Source organism: Tubulanus polymorphus, chromosome 4 (assembly GCF_964204645.1).
Source record: "Tubulanus polymorphus chromosome 4, tnTubPoly1.2, whole genome shotgun sequence".
NCBI classification, from domain to species: Eukaryota; Metazoa; Nemertea; class Palaeonemertea; order Tubulaniformes; family Tubulanidae; genus Tubulanus; species Tubulanus polymorphus.
In genome coordinates this window covers 17,438,347-17,447,175 of record NC_134028.1, presented here as the reverse complement: position 1 = coordinate 17,447,175, position 8,829 = coordinate 17,438,347, and the positions used below count along the sequence as shown (strand labels likewise).

Below are 8,829 nucleotides of genomic sequence, written 5' to 3'. Positions count from 1 at the left end.
CCACCAAAAGCAAATACTATTAAAAAGATTCATCAATCGGCTGCAGCTTTCGGGTTATATATAAAATCTGATTATGCAGAACTAATTGAAAGTGAATATTATCATTATAGAAATGAAAATGTTATCAATCATTTTTGTGACTTATTAATTGAATATGAAATAAGATTTAGTAAATTATTGAATACAAATAAAGAAATGATAATGACAGAAGAAGATAAAGAAGAATTTGTGTTTGCAGGTAAATGTTATTATTGTGAAAAGATAATGACAGAAGAAGATAAAGAAGAATTTGTGTTTGCAGGTAAATGTTATTATTGTGAAAAGATATTTAATTATAAAGATAAAAAAGTAAGAGACCATGATCATTTGAATGGAAAGTTTAGAGGCGCAGCGCATGAGAATTGTAATTTGCAAGCAAAGAAAATCAATTTTGTTCCAGTTATATTTCATAATCCATCAGGATATGATGCACATTTATTTATCAAACAGTTATGTCATAAAATAGAAGAAATCAATAATGAAATAGAAAGATTAAATTCAAATAGATCAAAAGATAAAATACCAACTTATGAATTTAAAATGTTAGCTAGAACATCTGAGAATTATACATCATTCCAATTTGGTTGCCTAAGATTTATAGATTCATATAGATTTTTAAATAGTTCATTAGATAACTTATCAAAATCATTAGTTGATGATGAATTAAAAATATTAAAACAACACTACCCAAATAATGATGATTTCCAATTAATGAGATATAAAGGAGCGATTCCATATTCTTTCTGTAAAAATCATAATGATTTTAATATAACTGAACTTATAAAAGAACAATTCTATGATGAATTAAAAAATGAATATGTTAAAGATGAAGTATATAATAGAACATTGAATATTTGGAATCATTTTGGAATGAAAAATCATGGGCAATTAGTATTATTAGGATTTATATTTAAAATCAGATGTATTATTATTAACTGATATATTTGAAAGGTTTAGAGATGTAAACTTAAAATATTTTAACATTGATCCTTGTCATTGTTATTCATCACCAGGTTTAACATGGGATTGTGGATTAAAATTTACAGATATAAAAATGGATTTGTTAACAAATATAGATCAATTATTATTATTTGAAAAATCTATAAGAGAAGGAGTTTCAGGTGTATTAGGCGATAGATATTTTAATGTAAATGATAACCCTGGATATAAGTTATTATATATAGATGCAAATAATCTATATGGTTGGGCAATGATGGAACCACGACCTTATGTAGTATTTGAAATAACTGAAGTTTTACAACATGAAAATAATGATAAATTTGATTGGAAGAAAAGAATTCTAGATATTGCAGATGATTCAGAGACTGGTTACTTCTTTGTTGTAAGTAATTAGGAAATGGCGTTTTCATACCAGAGGTCGAGAGGTCGAGACAACACTCATCACAGCTAGGCTCTAGTGAGAACGGACGATGGCTCTGTGATACACACATACAGTGAGTGCGCGTAACAACAACTGCGCGTGGATAGATCGATACAGTGAGTCGCTACTGAGAACGGTTATTAACGCGTGTGCTATTACTGTAGTACAGTGATTGCGTGTCAACTGTGCCCGGATAAATAGATGCTGTGAGGCTTGGGTGAGAACGGTTAATAGCGTGCTTGTTATATACAAGGGGAAGTAATCCCCACTCATCACCACAAGTAATTAGCAACAATAAATAACAGAATAAAACCAGCAAAAAAACAATTTTGAAATAAAAAAGTTAGTTGATGTTACAAAAGAAATTGAACATAAAATATTGAAATTAGAAAAGATAAAAACTAAATATGGAGAGAAAGTATCAGCTAATTTAAGCTACTGCAATGTTAGTACATCGCGAGAATTTAAAGTATTTGTACCTGATAAATGGGTTTCATGGAATACAGAGGAAATAAAAGATTTAGAAGGATTTAAAATAATCTATCATGGAAAAAATGAAGATGGCCATCATGATTTAGAAATGGTTGATTAAATTTTAGAAAAATAAATTAATAAAAATAATGAATATCTAGAATCAGAAATGACTTATCTGGACAATTTAATTGCTCCGCATAGATAGACAAAAGTAGTGAGATATTCAATTAATCAAAAAAAATTATTTTTTTGCTTTTTTTCTAAAATATTAATCCATTTTTTTTATTATCAATTTTGGAATTTCAGAAGTATTTTCATTTTTGATAGCAGTTGTTTCAGAATTATAAATATCATGAATTTTATTTGATTTCTTATACCAATTACACCCAATCAAAATGAATACAATTACAAATCCAACTGTAAAATATAGACATTTATCAAATATTCTGTTATTAGAAGGAGTAGAAATAACAATATTTTCACCATTTTTATTACTTATTTTTTTCTTTTACAGCTTTTTTATATTCTTGTGATTTAATTCCTAATTGCCGAGACCATTCAATTTGTTTCTGAGTTCTCGGTTTTTTCTTCACAGTTAATTCCTTCACTTCTTCCACCTCGCTCATTTATTATAGAAATATTTTTACTTTCAATATTTGAAAATGTTATAACCCCAGTTGATAATAATGTCATAAATCCGCCTAATTGAAATGATAAATATCCAATCCATTTATTTAATTCAGTCATAACTAAATAATCATTTTTTAAATCGGAATATAATCTATTTTCATCTTCAATTGGTAGTATATAATTACATAATTTACTATAACCTTTTACTACATTTTCTGATATCGCGTCATTAATTCTAGCTGTTCTCGCGGTTTCATAAATCCTAAATTATCTAATAATTTCATTTGATTTCATTGTATCTAATTCTAAGTTAAATTTTTACCGATAAAATTTTTACATTTTCCAGATGCTATTAATATTTCTAATTAATGTTTACAATAAAGATAATATTCATGATTATTATTTGTTGTAACATTATTTAAAGCACCATCATCTGGAGTTAATTTTGTTTCTGTTATTCCTAAATCATCTAAAGTTTTTTCAATTGGAACATCACCATTTTTAGATTTTCTTTTCTTTTCACCCACCATTTATATAACAAAAAAATTAGTTGTGATGTTGCAACTAGAATTTAACTAGAATGTAACTAAAAATCAACTAGATTAACAAACTAGTTGAATTATTATTGTTTTTATTTATTTCTTGTTAAATCTAGTTGATTTTTATTCCAACTACCAATAACTAGAATTCAACTAGAATGTAACTAAAAATATACTAGATTAACAAGCTAGTTAAAATATTGTTGTTTTTATTTATTTTTTTGTTTCAACTACCAATAACTAGAATTCAACTAGAAAGTAACTAAATATGTAATAGATTAACAAGCTAGTTGAATTTGAATAAATTCATATTTAAATGGGTGTTGTAATCTAAATAGTAATTTTGATCTTTTATTATTTTTCAATTTATCCATATATTCATTATGTAAATCATGCGGAATAATATCATTTTCCTCAAGCGCATTTTTCATAGATTTTCTATCTTTATTTAAAAAATAAAACTAGAAATCTTATATTCTCCCTAAAGTCTTCAACAATTGAATTATATTTTTGATTTAAAACCCATGTTGTTATCCCGAAATGTCTCCCAGAGAAAGCTAAATAGCATAACTCACTCTCTCTAATTTTTTAATCATGTAAATTTGCACAATCATCTATAATGAATAATGTATTTGATCCTTTATAAATATCAATTGCTATTTTAATACAATTATCTAAATTTTCTTTTACTGTTTTAGGATCTAATATAATAAATTTATTATTTCTAGTAATATTTCTATCATAAGTTTGATTAAATTCATATGTTGGACAAAATAATACTATATTACCAAAATAGTTTTTATAAACAGTTTCTAATAAATCTAATATAAAATAAGTTTTTCCACAATTTGTTACGCCAGAAATTAACATATTATGAGGCTCAAATATAAATAATTCCTTATTCATTTACAGACCCTCCAACCCTTCCGATTTATCCGGAATCGTTACGTATTTTCGAACCAATATCCGCATTCCGTTTGCCGGTGGAAAAATTCCGGAAATTTCGTGAGTGAAGATCGACAGGCGATACTGGACCGTAAAAAGCGTCCTGAGCCGTAAAAGCGCTCATTTATAGTATCCCTGCCGTACATAAAGAAAATTGATTGTCTATCTGAAATCAGCGTCAAAGTATGTGAAATGCATATTATATACATACAGCACTAGCATCGTATTGATTTTTCCTATCTAACGGCGCGAGTCTGATGGGAAAAACCCCAGTACCAAGTAATCTATATTTACCTGAATCAAACACGCTCGCTACGGCGTTTTTTAATTCTCTCGTCCTTTGCGACTACTTCGCGGAGATTGCGTATTTAAATGAAAATAGCGTAAAATTATCGCATTTAACTATTAGTGACGATACTTGAAAAATTTTGAAAATCAATCGATTTGCAATGGGCTTACTCGATATCGGTTTCACGCGATCCTCAGTGCGTCCACTTTATGTGTTGTGTACGGCGCCGGACCTACCGCGCCATTTCATTTGCGTTTCACTCGTAGCGGCTCTAACTTCTTGGTCAAGGATCTGCATTTTTAATCGTAAGTAAGCAATGTGCCTTGTTTATTAATTAATCAGAGAGTAAGTTGATCATGCTACATTACGATATATTCCGCCGATTTTATCGACGAAATTTTGAACGTTCTCCTGTCACTAGATTTAAACCAATCCAATTAAATGAAATTTTATTATATCGTCAATTTTATTAAGTACTTCATTCAACGTGTATGGGTAGAATAATAGGTTCAATCGTGTGATTTTCACTAATCATTCCCTACTGAATTAAATTTGAGATGTCACGTAATAGTTTGAAAAAAGAATATTTATAGCTTGCCTAAGCCTTCGATACAATGTTCCTTTCATCGGGATCCTACAATTTACAAGCTATTGTTACTCATATATTTTCAGGAAATGGATAACGGGGAGAGCAGTGATTCTGATGTGGAAATCCCGAAGAAAAAAGCAAAGACAACATCAAGGGCTTATCAAAAATACTTGGTGGAATATAGTGTTCTCTTCCCTGATGTGACGCATTCGAAGAAGAAAGATAAGCACTTTGCATATTGCAAAGTGTGCAAAACCGATTTTTCTATCAAGCATGGAGGAAGAGATGACTGTCGCCGTCATTGTCAGTCAGAAAAGCATAAGGACTACAAACGAATATTATCCTCTAACCAAAATTTATTCGCGACAGGATTCAGCGCTGTGGATACGAATGATAGTGATCTAACTCGCATTGTAAATGCGGAACTTCTGTTTTTATCTTTTTTGATTGAACATAATCTGCCATTTTCGATCATGGACCACGTAAACCATTTAATGAAAAAAATGTTTCCAGACTCAAAGATAGCTAAAAAATTTAGCTGTGGGCACACGAAAGGACATAATGTTATCGAAGCTATGGCTAAGGACTCTGTGACAAAGGCAATCGATGCTTTGAAAGTGGCGCAAACATTTACCCTCGCCTGTGATGGTAGTGATGAGGGGGATGATAAATTATATCCAGTTATTTTACGGTTTGTGAATCCGAACGCCTTGGTACGTAGTGTTTTGATATCTATTCCGTGTATAAACGACCTGAGTTCTGGAGAAAATATCTACAAATGTTGGACAAAGAACTACAGAAATTTGATCTCGAATGGAAGAACTGTTTAGCTTTTTGTTCAGACAATTGTAATGTAATGACTGGAAGCAAGAAAGGCGTAATTGCTTATATACGAAAGCAAAATGAAAACGTTTATTTATCAGGGTGTCCTTGTCACCTGATACATCTGGCTGCTGAAAAGGGAGCAAAGGCATTTAGTCTTCTCAGTATCGAGGAACTGCTTGTTGAAATTTTCTATTATCTTGATAAGAGCACCAAAAGAAAAGATTTGTGGCAAAGAAGAAATGAAGATAATAAAACATGGGCAACACGCTGGCTTTCTTTGGGGAAAGCTCTCACACGTCTGCTTGAGCAATGGATACCATTGCGTAAATTTTTTGTAGAAGAATGCAAGGACCACCCAGATGCATCATCAAGGTAATTCGATCATGTTAGACTCTAGGTAGAAATCCACATTTTACATAAAAAGATGGATGTGATGAATGAAATAGGTTTTAAAAAAAACTTAATGCAAACTAGGCAAGAGTCTTTTCTTGTGTCTTGTAATAATAATTGAAGACTCTTGCATGGTTTGCATTCAGTTTTTTTCAAACTTACTTTAGAAACATCCTTCCCTGATTGACCTAACGTTTCTGACGGAAATTTGATACTTCTATTTTCAGTGATCGGAAAGTACGGGCTAAAAAAAAACTGAATTCATCATTAACCCGATTGGTCTGCTATTTCCTTCAAAGTGTGCTTCCAGTTTTTAATCAGGCTAATGTCTTGCTGCAGTCCGAAAAGCCGATGGTACATCAGTTGAAGCCAACCCTCATGGGTCTATTGCGGAAGTTACTTATCCGGTTTATGAAACCAAGTGCCATGTCATCGTGCTCTGAACTCGATGTCAAGTATGCTCTTAGTTATAATATTCTACCCGACAAAGACATAATGATTGGTAGTAGTGCATTGGAGTACATGTCACAGTCAAAAGGACTGAGTGATGATGACAAAAAAAAGTTCTATAGTAATGTTCGCCAATATTATATCAATGCTTGTGACTACATAAAGAAGAATTTCCCACTGAATGATAAACTGTTGGGTCACGCAACAGTTGCTGATGTGTCAAAGCGTGAAACTGCACATGTGTCGAGTCTACTTTATTTTCTTTATCGGTTCCCTTCTATTGTACCAGTCAACGAATCCATAGGAAATGCTGCCTTTATAAAGGATGCTATTCAGACTGAATTCATGGAATATCAGTCACATGCATTTAATGAGAAATTACTGTCTATTGACAGAGTTGATGAGCAATGGCAAGAGATAGGGTTGATAAAATCAATACATCATGATCAACCTGTTTTTAAATTTCTGCCCACAGTCATGAAGTCCATCCTAACAATTCCACATTCAAATGCTGAATCAGAAAGATTATTCGGCATGGTTCGTAAAAATAAAGTAGACAATGAAAGTCAATGAATGTTTCAACTTTGCAGTCTATCTTACAAGTAAAGGTAAACATGGATGGCCACTGTTACGAAAGAGAGTTCGATGGAAAAATGATTAAGAAAGCCAGGTCATGTTCGTATGAGAAAAAGAAAGCCACTTAATTTGCTATATTACTCAACCATTACTATCAAGTGTGACAACTGACAAAAAAGTAACAACTTGCTTATTTTTGTTATGAATTTCTTAAGATTAAAGAGTTCACAGGCTACTTTTGATTTTACTTAGCTTGGGCACTTGGTATTAACCATACTGTGCTTGTTGAAGTATATGTATATATAGTTTATTCTTTTAATTTTAATTCTTTTTTAAACATTTTAGTTTGAGTTAATTATATATTGTTTTAAGGCAAAACGATAATCTTGACAAAGAATAAAAACGTCTTATTTTCTTGTTAAAAACATGTATCTTTTTATGTCTTTTATTTATTTGTGATTCCTGAAAACCGGTCCATTTTCCCGAAAATCATACTTTTATTCCTGAAAATGATTTTCAAAGGTTGGAGGGTCTGCATTTATATTTTTAATTTTACTTGATAATATCCATTCATTGAATTTATCTGGCCATCCAACCCATTTTACTAAAGAATATTTTTTTCTTTTAACAGGTTTTGTTTTTAATACTTTTTCAATTTTATATTCTTGTTCTAGATTTCAGTAGTTAAACTCAATTCTTCTTCATAAAAATACCCATCAACTTCTTCACCATCTAAATCTTCTAATTTATAGACATATGGTTTTGTTGTTATTACCTTTTTTATTTTATATATTTCCCTAGTAAAATTTCGATCGTATCCTTTGTCAAATATCTTTTTATACTTAGAAATTCTAACATTTTGACCAACTTTAAATTTAGGTTCACCAAAATCATCTACAAGAAATGCTCCATATAAATTATTCCAAACAATTTCAGCATTTTCAGGTTTTCTAGCATCAATAGGTTTCATTCCAATAGAAGAATGATAAGAATTATTATATCCTTCTATCAATTTTGGTAAAACATCAATCCATTTAAAAGTACTATTTGCTGTAAAATATTTCCACATTCTTGTTCTTAATGTTCTATTAAATCGTTCAACAACTGCTCCTTATTATCCGATTTTGTTGAAAAATATTTAGGGTTTTCTGTTACATCACAGAAAACCCTATTGAGATTCGCGTGTTTCTTATTATTAGGGTTTTCTGTTATTTCACAGAAAACCCTATTGATATCCGCGTGATTATTATTAGGGTTTTCTGTTATTTCACAGAAAACCCTATTGATATCCGCGTGATTATTAGGGTTTTCTGTTATTTCACAGAAAACCCTATTGATATCCGCGTGATTATATTAGGGTTTTCTGTTATTTCACAGAAAACCCTATTGATATCCGCGTGATTATGAGGGTTTTCTGTTATTTCACAGAAAACCCTATTGATATCCGCGTGATTATTATTATTATTATTTTCTTCCACACTATTTTTACCAAAAGAACATAGGCTTTGTTACCTTACCGCTGTTTCATATACAATCCATATAATATCGTTCAGCTCACTGAGATCTACAAATAGCCCGCGTGTTTTCTCACGAATCATCGTTACAAAAGCGCTGTCGGGCCGTAAACATCGAAAATTTAGCCCCATTCAATGGGGCGACATGTTTTTCGAGTCGTCATCCCGAAATCAACCCGCAGGCCGAC

At 30.9% G+C, this 8,829-nt stretch overlaps 1 pseudogene; it reads left to right on the top strand.

The window, feature by feature from the left end:
* The first annotated feature begins 5,742 nt into the window (after positions 1-5,742).
* Positions 5,743-7,302, top strand: LOC141904352 (uncharacterized; annotated as a pseudogene).
* Positions 7,303-8,829: the final 1,527 nt, after the last annotated feature.